This window comes from Salvia splendens, chromosome 15 (genome assembly GCF_004379255.2).
Source record: "Salvia splendens isolate huo1 chromosome 15, SspV2, whole genome shotgun sequence".
In the NCBI taxonomy this organism is placed as follows: Eukaryota; Viridiplantae; Streptophyta; class Magnoliopsida; order Lamiales; family Lamiaceae; genus Salvia; species Salvia splendens.
Window position 1 is genome coordinate 20394767 of NC_056046.1, and position 16164 is coordinate 20410930.

Sequence of the window (16164 nt, forward strand, 5' to 3'; positions counted from 1 at the left end):
CAATAATCTCTCCGGTCCTGATATCCTGCAGTAGACAGAAATTCGGTTGCATTAGCAGTGTGCAATTTAACTCCCGAGTCACATGACTGATTGACAGTAATTTATGGGAAAGTGAGGGAACATGTAAACAATTAGATAATTCTAAGTTGGAGAAATCTTCACAGTCCCTGCCCCCTTTACAACCGTAAATTCCCCACTAGCAGTTTGAATATGAGATAGGTGAGGCTTGTGAATTTTAGTAATATCCGACTCATCATAAGTCATCGTGTCAGTGGCCCCGCAATCGAAAATCCACCTATTGATTTTTTCGATACCTGCAGACATAGCGCATGCTGTCCCAAAATTTTGTAGGACTTGAAAACTATTTTTACACTCAATGGGGGTCGATTTATAGTTTTCAAACATGTGGGGGTTTACTTTAGAATTTTGGAATTAATTTGGGGCCGAATCAAATATATTTTCAGCATGGGGTAAAATTTCTAAAGATAAGGAAGGCTGAGGGTTAGGTTGCAAACCCAACCCTAATACTGCGTTACCTCCCGCCGTCTCCCTCATTTCTTCGCCTTCGGATTGTGTTCCTCCAGCGGCGAATTGCGCGACTCCGGCTGTTCTCGGTGGTGCGCCGGTCAGCTGTTCGTTGCCCCGGGTATGAGCGGATGTGTCACGGCTGCCCTCGGTGGCGGCGAGAGTTGCGATTCCTCCATCCGTTCCAACAGCTGCGGCGGCGTGGCCTTTGCTCCACAGTGGCCGAGTAGTCGCCGATTTGTGCTTCGACTCCCACCATTTCGGATACCCCACCAATTCGAAGCATTGTTCTCTGGTGTGCTTGCGTTTTCCACAATTGGTACAAACCAATTTGGACTGATCGTCATCCATTCGTCGTTCCTCGGATGTCCGTTGGTTCCATGCCCCATTTCCGCTACTGCCGCCGCGGCGTGGAGCGGTGGAGTGATTCGGCCTCCTCGCCGTGAATAGCCCTGCTCCGATTCCGTCTCCTAGGGGTTTTCCGTCTGTAGGACGAAGGATTTCCGATCGGGCATCCTCCCGCTCTGCTATGTTGTACGCTTGCTCGGCTGAGGGAAGTGGTTCCATCTTCAACACCTCTCTCTTTACGATTTCATACTTGTCATCCAATGCAATAAGAAACTGATATAGCCTATTTTTTCAGTTTCTTCATTGTGGATCTGGATATCATATGGGCATTTCATCCGGTTGGGCCTCTTTTGGTCAATTGCTGTCCAGATCTCATTGAGTTCGTTCCATACTTCCTCCAGTGTGGTGTTCCCTTGTTTTAGGGTGGTTGCCCTACATTGAAGATCGTATATTTGTAATGAATCTCCGCCGCTTTTGTATGTTACGGCAAGACTATCCCATATGTGCTTCGCCGTCGGTTGCTGAGCCACTCGGCTGACCAATTTGGTCTCGATATTTTGAACTAGCCACGTAAATACACAGTGGTCGGCTTCCTGCCACTGTGTAAACGTTGGATCTGTTCTTGTTGGTGGGGATGGGACTCCAGTGATGTGAGATACCATCCCCCTTCCGCTAATCGCATTGTGCATCAGGATAGACCAAACCGGATAGTTCTCTCCGTTGAGTTTAAACCCTACAGTCAAGGGCTGAGAATCGGTTTTGTATATTGGTTTTTCTGGTTTGTCTGGATTTTCTGGTGTTTGGTTGTGCATAAGGCTTTTACGCATGAAATTTGAAAAGAGGCGTGCAAACTCATCCGCTTCGGATGTGTTCGGGCCGCCGGTTATCACCTTATCGGTTTCTGACATGTCTGCCTTTTACAGGTTCTTGGCCAAGGGGTTGGGAAAGGTTTAGGAGCGATGATGAGATCGATTCTGAGCTCCCAGAGTCGTCGCCTGCTCTGATGCCATGACAAACGACAAAGAGGAGAAGGTTTTGGGTGTAATGTATAATATTATTCTCATTACAATCATTACATTAAATAGGAGTACAATATGTTTCATATGGTAACTAAATCATCCCTAGTTAATACTTGATTTGATCAATCCCTTAATTTAGAGAATTGATCCTTGATTTATTCTCTTCAAATCTTTTCTTCATTCTAACAACATATCTTCTGACTGGTTCCCAAACAGTATTGTCATATCAGAGTGAGCTGATCTTATTAAAATATATAGGACTTAAATAAAGAAGAGATAGAAATCCCACATGAAGTTGGAAAGGAAGTATGCGTCGCCCGGAGAGAGAGGGAGATGAAAATTGCATTGTGTTCAAACTGTCTCTCCTTTATTCTCTTATTTTTTAAGTTATATACTGGGATCAGTCAGAAATATTTTTAATGCAGGCCACACCTATTTAGCATTAACTAATTAAATTAAACCCCATTAAAGAGGCCACACCTATTTAGCATTAACTAATTAAATTAAACCCCATTAAAGAGAATAGTGCTCACATAATATACCTAGCATATCATTTTTAATGAAATTAGTAATTTCTCTTTTAATTCAATTACTCAACATACAATCCTAGTTAATCGTATTCATATAAATAAGTTGCAGGATGCGAATCACGAAGAATATAAGAATATCTGTGACATTGTGTTACAATGATGTACTACTAGAATAAGTAGACATCTTTATATCTGCATATGATCATATACTTTTTTTCTCCCTGTATAGACCCGTGGAAAAATAATAAAATAGTGTAATTCATTAACCAATTAGTCCGCACAAATCATGTCCTATTCACTAAAATAATTATAATTATCTCAGAATTTCCACAATAAGAAACGTAGGCCACGGTTTAAGTAATAATTAAGCAATCTCTGAGAATTAGTGATTAGTGATTTGGGTTAGGAGTATAATTAAACCTTTTTGGCGGCACTTCCACAAAAGGCATAATTATATTTAGAGTTAGCCGATAATACTTGATTTTTTTTATCAAATTTTAACTTTTATAGCAGCATTAAAACGAGTTATAAATTATCAAAAATATTGATTATTTTGTAAACAAATTAATGATATCATCTTATTTTAAAACCAATCAATATTACAATAATATTATAATTTGACAACTTGACATTATCAAACATCTAACTCATACATAGAAATAGGTCATTTAGGGTAGGCACAGATTTTAATGCGTGATTGGTAAAGTAAGAGAGAATGAGAAAAAATAGTTGAAATTGTGTAGTGAATGGTGGGACCATTAAAAGGAAATGAGAAAAAGGTTGTCATAAATGGATATGTACTATTTGTATGGGACGGACGAGAAAAGAGATATGGTTTATTTCTATGAGACGGATTGAGTATTATACGTGAAAAAATAATATCTTTTGTCTTATAATTCTGAAGTTATATTAGTATCCAAATTTTGATTTAATACAAATCTGAACAAATCAATAGTGTGGAAATTTATAGAGGGGTGTAAAGTTGATATACAAGAGTATGGATTATGACTAGGGATGTCAGTGCAGCTCGAATATCCCTCTAAATTTAGAAGATTAGAGTTAAAATTATCAACCTGGAAAATATTACAATCTGATAGTTTGCGCCTGATTAGCCCGCAACTAGAGTGGGCCAGACATGAAAGCCGACAGGCTGGCCCAGTAGGTTGTACATAGGTACAACTATTGTTTATTATTTTTTCATGTTCGACACATAATTCGACTTTTCATTAATTTTTTTATAATATAAATAACTATAAAAAAATATTAATTTTTAAACATAATATACATATATGTTTCTCCCTCCGTCCCACAAATATAAGTCATATTTAGTGTGGGTACGGGCTTTAAGAAATGTAAATAACAGTGACTTGAAAAAGTTAGTGGAATATGAGACCCACTTTTTTATATTGATTTTATAATCAAATGTGAGTAAAGTGAGTTAGTGGAATGTAGGACCTACTTACCATTTATGGTAAAAGTGAAATGTGACTCTTATTGTGGAACAGACCGAAATGGCAAAATGTGGCTCTTAATGTGGGACAGAGAAGGTATATTTTTATTAATATAATACTGGATAGATAAATTTAAAAATTCTTATTAACTATAAGAAATATTCTAATTCTAAAATATACTTTAAAATTTCTCAAAATATGTTTAATTTTTATTTTATTCATACAAATTTTAAATTAGCATAATTTGTTAAGTTTAAAGATAGTATATCTCAAAATTATCATAATTAATTTTTTACATCCTATAAATATGACTAATTTTCATCATTATGTATTAGATTGACCAAATGTTAATTTTATCGGTAGCAACCCGATTAGCCCGATGGACTATTCAAAATCCAAACTTTTAGGGTTAGGGTAGTATATTTTTAACCCGATAAAATCACAATCTGATTAGCTCATACCTGATTAACTCACAACTCGAGGTTGACCCGAAAAATATTGAGCTAATCCGATTGACATCCCTAACTATGACCTACCAATGAGACGAATCTTATGATAAAATCCAACGGCCGAGATCATGATGCAAGTGGTGAGGAACAGAACAAATGAAATTATGCCAAGTCCAATCAATCCATGCAGGCACACACAATAGTACCCATAGAGAATTGTACTCCCTCCGTCCACCATTAGGAGTCTCGTTCTATCAGTTTAGTTCGTCCGTCATTAGGAGTCTAGTTCACTTTTACTATAAATGGGGATAGACCCCTGATAAGGCTTGTTTCATGCATCGGTTTTTGGTTGATTTTACATGCTTTTGGGGGGAGATAATGCGCAAACAATGAGTTTAAGTGTGCAAGTTTCTACTGGATCGAGTAGATTGTGCAAACTAGCCGAGCAGATGCAGATTGAGCAAAAATGGATTGCAAATGCCGAAAAGCCTCCTAATTGATCAAGACGAATTATCCAAAGAAGCAGGCAGTGCAAGGAGTAGGACAGAAGAGAGAGAATTTGAAGTCACTCTTTACTGCAAATGTCAAATCATGAAAGGCATACCCTAGGGATTTGAGCCTTGAGCCGTCCTATAAAAGGGGAGCAACATTGAAGCTTTTGGGAGCACACCATTCTACACACAGAGAGAAAAACACACCCTTAGGATGAGTTCTTAGCTGCAAGTCCACTCCACTCTAGAATGCTCTCTACCTCCTAGCTCGGAGGGGGGAGCGCCTTAGTTCCAGCCGTTCTTAGCTTTGAAATCGTGTTCCGCCGCTCTACGGAGTAAAGATACAATCTGTATTTTCTGTTTTAGTCGTTAAACTTTTGTGCTTTGAGAAGTTTTAGTGTTTCGAATATCTTAGCTGTTAAATCTCATAGTTATTTTGCTCCTTGTTCTGAATATTGTCGTTTGGTGCCTTTAATCTGGTTTTATTATGAAGTTATGGAAGTTTTTGTTGGAGTTTTTGTTAGATCTGGTAGTGTTGAGTTTATTTACGTTAATGTTGGATGCTTTTTGCAATTGGTAGTTAGATCTTGAGATGTTGAGTTTATTTACGTTCATTTGGATGCTTTTCGCCATTGGTAGCGTTAGAATCTCTTAGATCTAGTTTATTAACATCTGATTTCGTAGATCCACGCTTGTTAATGCCTGATTTCGTAGATCCATGCTAGTTAGAGTTCGATTTCGTAGATCTGGTCTGTTCTGTTTTAAATCTGCATGATTATGGCTTGTTTCTGCTTGTTCGTCGTTTTAGTTGATCAGTTAGCGTAGATCCAGTAGTTCGAAGCTTAAATTTCTCCTTCACGTCTCGTTTGAAGCATGCTCTATTTCCTACATCAATGGTGTCTCAATGCTATGTTTTTGCTCCGTTTTGCTTAGTTACATGAAGAAGAAGTAGGAGGTAGTTATAGATAAGAACTGAAATCTGCTTTATGCTTTTTACTTTAACAGCTTTTCTGCCAACCCAGCCAGTTTATGAAATATGGTCCCCACTTACTTTTTCGTATTGTCTGCCTATTTTAGGAAAGTTTTCAGCATGATCTTTTAGATGCAGGTGTTCCTAGTTGTTTGATTTCAGATTCAAATGTTTGCTTCATGTTTAATCGTTCATGCATGTTTCCGCACGTTCCAGTCTAGTTGATCAGCTAGGTAGAATTCCCTGTTTTCATCTTCCAAGTCAAGTAGATAATACTCAACCCACTTTAGTTGCGTGGCAGCAGGCAAACCCCCTTCCAAAATGTCCCTAACACATGCTTTTACGCCCCCATCCTTGTAGGATTCGATCATTACTTCCCTATACTAACTAATAGTATTTGTGAGTTAAGGCTTTGAAAGTAGCTTCGGACTGCGCGTCTGGCGACACGTAGATAGGTCTAGTCAGTCTGAATGATCAGTTTGGTTTAGTCAGTCTGCTTGATCAGTCTGCGATTTTATATTTATTTTACAAGCGCGCATTCACGAAGGCTAGCTCTTCAACCTCACTTTCCGCTAACTCATTTCACTCACATTCCATCATAAAACAATTGTATAAAAATGGACTTCACATTCCACTATTTTTTCTCATCCATTTTCCTTTATATTTCTTTAAACTCGTGTCGAACTCAAATAAGATTCTAATGGCAGACGGAGAGAATAAATCATTTCACAATTTGCATGCATTGGCTACCTCATAAAAAACAAATGAAATTTCATAAGCAAGAACTAAATTTAATTATAAAAGAAGAAATTGCCTTCAATAATTTTTTGACAAATACGTGTGTACGCACGAAGCCAGGATTATTATCTTCAGGGCCCAAGTATTTTTCATTGATAACTAAGTATATTATGATCAAATAAAGTATTTTCTTTTTTTTTTTGGTTACTAGTATTAATGATTCAAAATTTAACAATATATATTCATTAATTTATCTATTAATCTTGAATGTGAGTGTTAAATTAAAAACTATATTTTTTTACATCAAAGGATAGAGTTTAAATTAAGAAATTAGTATATAATATATTTATATACTTAATACTCTCTTCGTCTTATATGAATATGCACTTTTAGTTGGGCACGAGCTTTAACGCATAATTGGTGGAGTAATAAAGAGATAGAAAAAGTTTAAACTATTGATATTGGAGAATGAGTCACATCACATTAGAGCGAAAAAAAAGATTTTAAAATTAGAAAGTGTACATTCTTGTGGAATGAACTAAAAAAGAGTACATAATCTTGTGGAATAAATAGAATAATAGTATTATTGAAGTCCAAACATTTTTATTCGATAACTATGCAAATATTCATTACTATTTAAATATCAAAAGTTCCAAGGTGAATTAATACAAATAATGAGTAATATTAAAATTAAATTAATTAATGGATATGTAAAAATAACTATGAATGATACAAATTGTAAGTAAAAAGTTTCGTAAAGTAGCCACCATGGAAAATTTTGAAGTAGATATACAGTAATATTTATTGGGAAACTTTGAAATAAACAAAACATTAAAGTCCAAATTTGGTCTTTGATATTTGCTCTAAAATTTTTTGGTCCACTATATTAAGTTTGTTACCTTTTGGTCTCACACAATCTGTTTGTCCAAAGTTAACATTTTTCGTTAAATTTAATGGTCAAACATGATTTGATCAAATTTGTGACTTAATTATAAATCTAATTAAATGATTAACTAACTAATTCAATATTAAAATTTATAAAATATTTTTTAACCTATATCAAAATATATTAATATACATAAATTATTTTACTACATATAATAAAAAATATTAAAAATTATAATATATTTTTTACTTATAATTAAAATAAATTCAATTAAATTTTATAAAATATTCAAAATTTAATGATATAAAAAATTATAAAATATTTTTTTACCTATAAGAAAAATTAAATTTGTGAATAGTTTAATTTTATTTTAATTTTTATTATAGATAAAAAATATAGGTAAGATATTTTATAAATTTTAATTTAATTTAATATTTTAAAAATATTTTATGTATTGTAAGTTAATTTTTATTATAGATAAAAAAAATATTTATAAATTTTAATAATCCTATTAAAATAACTAGGTTAATCTGACTAATTAGATTATAATTAAGTCATAATTTGGTCAAATCACATTTGACCATTAAATTTAACATAAAAAGTTAACTTTGGAGCAAAATATATTGTTTGAGACCAAAAGATAACGAACATAATGTAAATGATCTAAAAGTTTTTTAGAGCAAATGTAAATTATCATATTTGGACTTTAGTCTAAATAAAATACAAATACTGGAAAAATAACTTAAAAAAAGCAATAGAATTTGCTAAAAAGGTGTCAACAAAAAAACCAAGCGAAAGTGTATTGCAAAAACAAAAAAAGTCAGTGTATTGAATGTAAATGGGATTCGTCCGTGTGTACGTGTATATATATATATACACATATACTATCACACCTAGAGGTGTCACGTGGGCCGGCCCAGCCCAGTCCAGCCTGGGCCCGGTGAGGACTTGTGACATTTGGGCCCAGCCCGGCCCAGACTCACGTCTGAAACGGGCTGGGCTGGGCCAGGCCTGGTTTTGGTACACACCGTATAGTTCATGTGAAGAATAATCTTAGGTTGATTATGAAACATATAGAAGTTCGAAACATAATACATATATAGCTATTATCATAACCATATTGATTGAATATTTGAATGACGTTTCCATTTTTCGACAAAGCTTTTTTTCCTTCGAAGAAATAAGTTGGGTAGAGGATATAGAATAGAATTATAGATTTGGAAGCCCTTCTAATTCAGAGAAATAATATTCAAGAGAGTATATACACCTAAATGATATACATAGTATAATAGTATGTGAGTATCATATGTGAATATCGCTCTTATTTAATCCATATTAGTATTATGTTTTTGCATGCATTTTGTTTGACTCTAACATCTTAGAAATTAATATTAACATTATGATCATTTAAATAATTCATGTAAAATTATAATGCATGATCAAATAATGATATATAGTCATTTAAATAATTCATGTAAAATAATACTTTCTCCGTCCCTGAAAATTTGTCACATATTTCCTTTTTCGTCCGTCCCTAAAAATTTGTCACATATCACTTTTACCATTTTGGTAGTGGACCCTATATTCCAGTAACTCTTTTACACTCACATTTTATTGTAAAACTAATATATAAAAGTAGGACCCACATGCCATCAACTTTTTCAACTCACTTTCTATTATATTTCTTAAAACCCGTGCCGAGTCAAATGGTGACGAATTATTAGGGACGGAGAGAGTATTTATATAATAACTGTAGGGATCAGATCACTCGGGATTCACTAATTACCGGGACCTCTTTGTATTAGGTCAACACTGAGATGGCCAATCTCAGTAGGAAACAAGCCAAGAAATACAAAAGAAGTTACAACTATTTTAATTTGTGACTAAGTACAAAACTACAAACAAACCCTAGCTTATATCAGATCATTAACCTATCTAATACTTCAAGCTAACACTCTAAACCCTAGCTTATATAAGATCGTTAACCTATCTAATACTTCAAGCTAACACTCTATAGAATCACCTGCACACTTAAGTACACTAGTTAGTAACACAAGAGTAAGATCCTTTCGGATCTAAACCGGATATAACAAAGCAAAAGGAGTCAGAAGATTTGAGATATGGCTCAGGTCGCACACACGACTACACCGGGCCAAGGACCTCCTCAATCTTCACCAACAAGTCACAAGGGAGCACAGTGAAACAATCGTACCCCCAAACCCTAGGGATACTTCGATTACTACAACACAGAGGCCACCTCAACACACAATCACCACACGTCTCACAATCACTGCCAAAAGGCCTCAAGAACACAGGAATCTCACAGATCTAAGAAATCAACCGAGGATCTTACACCGGAGGAACTGACTCGAACACAACCATTCGAATCTCAAAGGAAATCTCCAGATCAACACAGGAGTTGAGAGATTAGCCTTATTAGATCTCACTAAAATAGAGAAGAGAGTAGCCGGAGAAGAAGATTGGATCCATTTCAGAAGTGAGAGAGGAGAAAGTTCTAGAGAGAATGCAGAGCATCAATCGAAGAGAGAGAGAGAGAGAGAGAGAGAGAGAGAGAGAGAGAGAGCAGAAGTGAATAGAAAAATAAGGCGGATAAGGGAATGAGTTGAGTTTATCTCACCCAACAAACACAACCCTACATCCAACGGTCCACACACTGATCCGCGTGAGATGGCTACGTGGTAGCCATCGGAGCATCCCAATTTAAGTATTGGGCCAAACCATCTTGGGTCACCAATACTAGAACGGGCCACATGAATTAATTTAGCCCAGCTAATTAATATCAAGCCCAAACAATTGTGGTCCATTATATCTCACAATAACCATATAAATAATTCATGTAAAGTTCTACTACCTCCGTCCCTTGAAAATAGAAATTATTTTAATTTTGGGCCATGCCTGAAAAATAGAAACTTTCTACTTTAAGAAGTGGACCTCACAATCAACTGACTATATTTCTACTATTTTTTTTCTTCCTCTTTCTTACTTTACTCATTTTTCTCCTCTCTCTTTTACATTATTAATTCTTCTCTTTTATTTTATTAATTACGCATTAAATCTGAATTGTTTTAAAAAAAATTATTTTTCAATGACGGAGGTAGTACTCCTAATTACTACTATAATGCATGACCAAGTAAACATGTGGAGTCTACACATGCTGTGAAATCCATCATTATATATTTTATGTGATTTCATGTGACATATTACATGCAATTAAGCACACACTCTCTTCCAGACAGTCTCTATCATAATTTATACATCTCCTATCATATATTACCAAATTTATCGGTCCATTTATCAACTTCATTATTATTAATAGACAACCAGAAAATAACTAATAAGAAAACAAAGTTCCAAGAACGATTCAAGATAAAAATATCATAAATTGAGGAGAGGATTTCACCATATCTAGAAAAACAAGTAACAAATGCCTATCAAAATTATTGCACTCCGAGACATTTGAACCCATCCCAATCAATTTGGCTAAATCCAAACTGAATCAACTATGTTAAATTATATAAAGTGAAACTTAGTTGTTAAGACGATAAAGACAATTTTTTTTTTCTTTTTAACAGATCGATATTTGAGATATCAAGTAGATAAATGAAGAATTATTATTAATCCTTTTTAAAAAATTAATTTAACCATTATATATATTGGAATTTCGCTATAGTACAACTAATCCAATTATTTTATGTAGCACCATATCAGTTAAGAGTTAAAACCGTTATTAAAATGTTTGAGTCCGCCAAATGTATAAGCTTCCCTAGCCATAGATTTCGTATCTAAATAACTAAAATTTACTGACCTCAAATAATGAAGAATTACACTTACTAATTTGATCGAAATAAAATATTAATGTAGAAAATAAAAGATAAAGAATTGTAAGCAATATATTATGGTACTGTTAGTTGAGATTTTTTAGCTTAATTGAGAATTGAGATTAATTTTGAGTGACTCATCCACAACATTTTTGAAATGTCAACTGCAAGTAGATTATGTCAATCCGGGGGTATTATCGTCAATAGTCTGCACATCAAATGTCAATAGCTTGCACATCAAATGTCAACAACTTATAGTTGACATTATATGTGTATAGTTGACATATAGTTGACATTAATCGTATATGTAGTTGACATTATATGCGTGTAGTTGACATGAATCGTATATATAGTTGACATTTTATGTGTAGTTGACATGAATTGTATATGAAGTTGACGTTATATGTTTGTAGTTGACATGAATTTTATATGTAGTTGGCAAAAAAAGAAAATTAAAAAAAATCTAAAAAAATTTAAAACAAATTAAAAAAAATTAAAATTAAAAAAGTATTTATTGAATAATATGTACCACGAAATTATCATTCTGCCCTTTCATAATTAATTAATCTAAACATATTTTCCATGTGGCAAATTCTGAACCACTCATTTAATAAAAATGAGTGGCTAATAATGTATCTCAATTCTCAATTAGACTAAAAATCTCAATTGATCACCATCCAGGAATCAATTCTATTACATTTAAACTCTTTATGTAAGTTATATTCTATATTAACAAGGAAAGTAACAAGTTTATATTTCACTATATAATGTTTAAATGAACTAGATTTATTTCTTTATTAAATTGACTCTAATTGTAGTCTTGATTATTTACTTATTTCTTTATTAAATTGACTCTAATTGTAGTCTTGATTATTTACTTTATATGTCAATATTTTCTTCATTCCAATACGGACACCCACTTGAGTTGCACTCTAATTATAGTCTTGATTATTTACTTTATATATCAATTTTTTCTTCAATCCAATACCCACTTCAGTTGAGTATTAAATTTCAATACTTTAACTTGCAATAATCTTTAATTTGATAAAATATTTATAGTTGTATACGTGAGTTCTTCAATTTTTATTGAAAGCGCATGTTCGTATTAAAGAGATTTTTCATTTCACTATTGATAGTTTTGACTTGTGTAGAAAAGCTAAATCATTTTTTTATTCATAATTATAAGCTAATTCAGACAGTTTGAACTAGTATATTAAGAATAACAGTTTTTGCTCATATTCCGGAGCTAGTTCAAGTGTTTTTGTATCAAAAGCTTTTTTTTGGATGGATAAATTGGATTTAATCTAGGTATTATAATGAACGAGCTAACGATTATGGTCAGCAGTGGCTTCGATGATCATCATTGGGTGCGTGCCTTTGAACCCACAAGTGAAATGGCCTCTCCACGCAGTCGGACAATTCTCTCATTGTCAGTGAATACAATCTATGCTTACCAGCGTGTCTAGGAAATCCGAGCAAATCCAGCAGGAACTGGCAATCGGCGGCATTCGACTTCCGGTTATAAGTGTAGCCGAAAGCCTCCACAACTCCCTTACAGGATTTCTTCCAAAATTCGCGGCCAATAGTGTCAGTGACGTGGAGATACTCATCAAACATATTTGTGAAAGAAAGTTGCGGAAGCCATGAACACACACACTGAGATATATTTGGAGAGTTCTCTCAAATCGGCATTTTTCATTACTTCAAATGGGAACATTGCTATGCTAATGGAAAGAAACCAGCCCCACCCAAGAAAGACTTCTCCAGACCGGCACAACAAAAGCAGAATGAGATGAGAGGAGAGCAAGGGGATCAGCCCCGGGGAAAGCAACCAGTCGTGCAAAGAGAGACAGAGTCAGGTTGGAATCGTGTAGGTAAGAAAGGCAGTGTTCTGAGGGACCCAGCGGTACAATGACAGAATAAGGGAGTTTTGGCACCAAGGTATGAATACAGGGCAGTAGCAACCGAAATGGAAACAACCCTGACACCAGCCTACAGATTCGTGAGCCTCTTCTTGCTCCAAACTCGGGCATGGTTGACCAGCATCCATCTGAAAAAGGGAAGAAAAAGAAGAAGAGAAGTCCAGAGAGCAGAGCCAGATACAGAGAGAGAAGAAGGTTGAGGAGGCTAGAGGTGATTGAGGGTCGAGCCATGTCAGAGACCGAGGGCTCGGAGTTTGAGACTTATTATGGGGGAAGTCACAGAGCAAACCGAGATCACTCTCACCCACCTTTAGAGGGAGCCGTAGCCCTAACCTGGAGACTTATATGGGACTCAGCGTTCATAATAACAGTTTCAACATTCTGGAGGATGATGAGCTTGATACAGAGTCGTCTATGGCCTTGGTCCTGCACGATGGGACCGCGGATGCTCAGATTATTCACTAGGCTAGAAGGGCAAAGGGTGTACAGATTGAGGCTGCCAGAAATGGGAGCCTGCCGATGGAGATCACCAGCAATGGGGATTGACGCCCTGTGATTAAAGCACCGATGAAGAAAGCGAGGGCTTCTACCTCGCGCACAAACTGATTTGTTTCCTCATGACGAGCCAGTTTCTAGTGTGGAACGCGCAGGGTGTGGCGAATGCCCGCACTAAGAGACATCTGAGATACCTAATTCGGGAACACAAGATTTTGTTTGCAGCAGTGATTGAACCACAAAGGACACCGCCAGCTTTAGGAAGGAACTTCCAAGGCCTTCGGTTTGTAGGATCTAATGAAAGTGGTCACATTTGAATTCTTGCCTATGAAGATTGGACAGTGGAAGTGGTTGATGACTCCAGACAGGCTTTACACGTTAAGGTCTCTGCCGCAGTCTTTCCATTCCCGATCTACATCACCATAGTCTATGGGCGGCATACGAGAGAGATAAGACACACACTTTGGGAAAAGTTGGGGGACATCTCGCTGGCTGTGGAGGGCAGACTGTGGCTAGTGGGATGAGACTTCAACATGTTCCTGACCAATGAAGAGAGGCAGGGGAGTGACACAGACAGACACAGAGATATGATGGAGTTTGCCGAGTGCCAGCTCATTGACCCGGGTTTTGATGGTCCGATCTTCACATGGCAAAAGGGGGGCTTTGGGAGAGACTGAACCGCATCTTGACTGCAGAGCATTGGACACCAGTTTTTGCCACGACCCGAGTGACACATTTGGCGAGATTCAGCTCTGATCACGCACCACTTTTGGTGAGATGTCAGTTTTCTGTCCAGACCACTAGACCGGCTTTCAGATTTCAGAATATGTGGGTGAGACATGAGACTTTTAGGGGCGAGATTGCCAGAATCTGGGAGGCAGAGACAGGATACAATGGCATGATGAACCTCCAGCTCAAGCTTATCAAGGCCAAGAAGTTCTTAAATGTTTGGAACAGAGAGGTTTTTGGCAACATCATCCAGAACCTAAAGAAGGCAGAGTAGACAGTTCTTGAGGTACAGATTCTATATGATACTGACCCGATCCTGCACATAGAGCTGAATTCAGTAGAGTGTCTGCAGAGCTCATCATCACGGCGTAGATGGAGGAACAATTTTGGAGGCAAAAGGCTGCGATTAGATGGGCTGTTGATGGGGAAAGGAACTCCAAATTCTTTCATGGATGGGTCAGACAGAAGAGAGTGAAGTCGAGTATACATATGGTCAAGTTTGGGGGGCAGGCACTGACGGAAGAGACAGAGATAAGGGAGTCGGCGGCAGCCTTCTTTCAGCAGCTTCTGACATCGGACATGGGGGGCCATGCAAAGCCCGACTTATCTCTTATCCATACACTTCCAGACTTAGTTGATCATGAGGCGCTGTGTTCGCCGCTGCAAGATAAGGAGGTTAAAGATGCAGTGTTTGGGATCAGTGGTGATAGTGTGTCCGGGCCGGATGGGTTCACTTCGTTGTTCTTTCAGTTATGCTGGGACACTGTTAGGAGGGATGTGATTGCAGCTGTGGGAGACTTCTTCAGTGGGGCTTATATGCCTCGAAACATCACGGCGTCCATGGTCGTCCTTATTCCGAAGAAGCCTAAGCCGGTCACGTGGGGAGATTTTAAACCGATCAGCCTCTGCAATGTTACGAACAAGATCATCACAAAGATCCTTACCTTGAGACTTGCACCTCTACTACCCCTTGTCATGCACCGAATCAGAGTGGGTTCATCAAGGGCCGCCTGCTTAGCAACAATGCTCTTCTGGCTCAAGAGTTGATACATGACATGGGGAAGGAGCTCTCGAGTAGAGGGAGATCGCCCAATCAGGCTCTCAAGCTGGACATGGCAAAGGCATATGATAGAGTCCAATGGCCGTTCCTACTCAAGGTTTTGGAAACAATGGGATTCTCACATACCTGGGTGGATATGATCAGGAGATGCATCTCGTCATGTTGGTTTTCTGTCCTGGTGAACGGTGGCCCGGTAGGCTTCTTTCAGTCATCCAGGGGGCTGAGGCAAGGAGACCCCTTATCACCTTCCCTTTTTGTGTTGGCGGCAGACTACTTATCGAGATGTCTTGACAGATTGATCAAGGGGGATAGAGAGATGGTCTATAGATGTCGGAAAAAGGCCCCCGTTATCACTCACCTCTCCTATGCGGATGACATCATCATTTTCTGGAGGGCTCATAGAGAAGCGGTGGAGAAGTTGGTTGGATGCCTGGATCATTACATAGCCGTGTCTGGGCAGCTGGTGAACAATGGGAAGACGCACTTCTATTTGGCGAATGGCGACTGCTAGCTCAGGACTCTCTCTGGGCCCAGTTCATGACCCAGAAGTACAGTATCCTCTATTGTCATTTGCATACATCCCCTTGTTGGTCACATGATAGTCCTACTTGGCGTCATTTGCGTCGTATTTGGTCATGCATGCATGAGTATATTCGTTGGTCCTTGGGTGAGGGGAAGATCAGCTTCTGGGATGATGTCTGGCTTGGGGCTA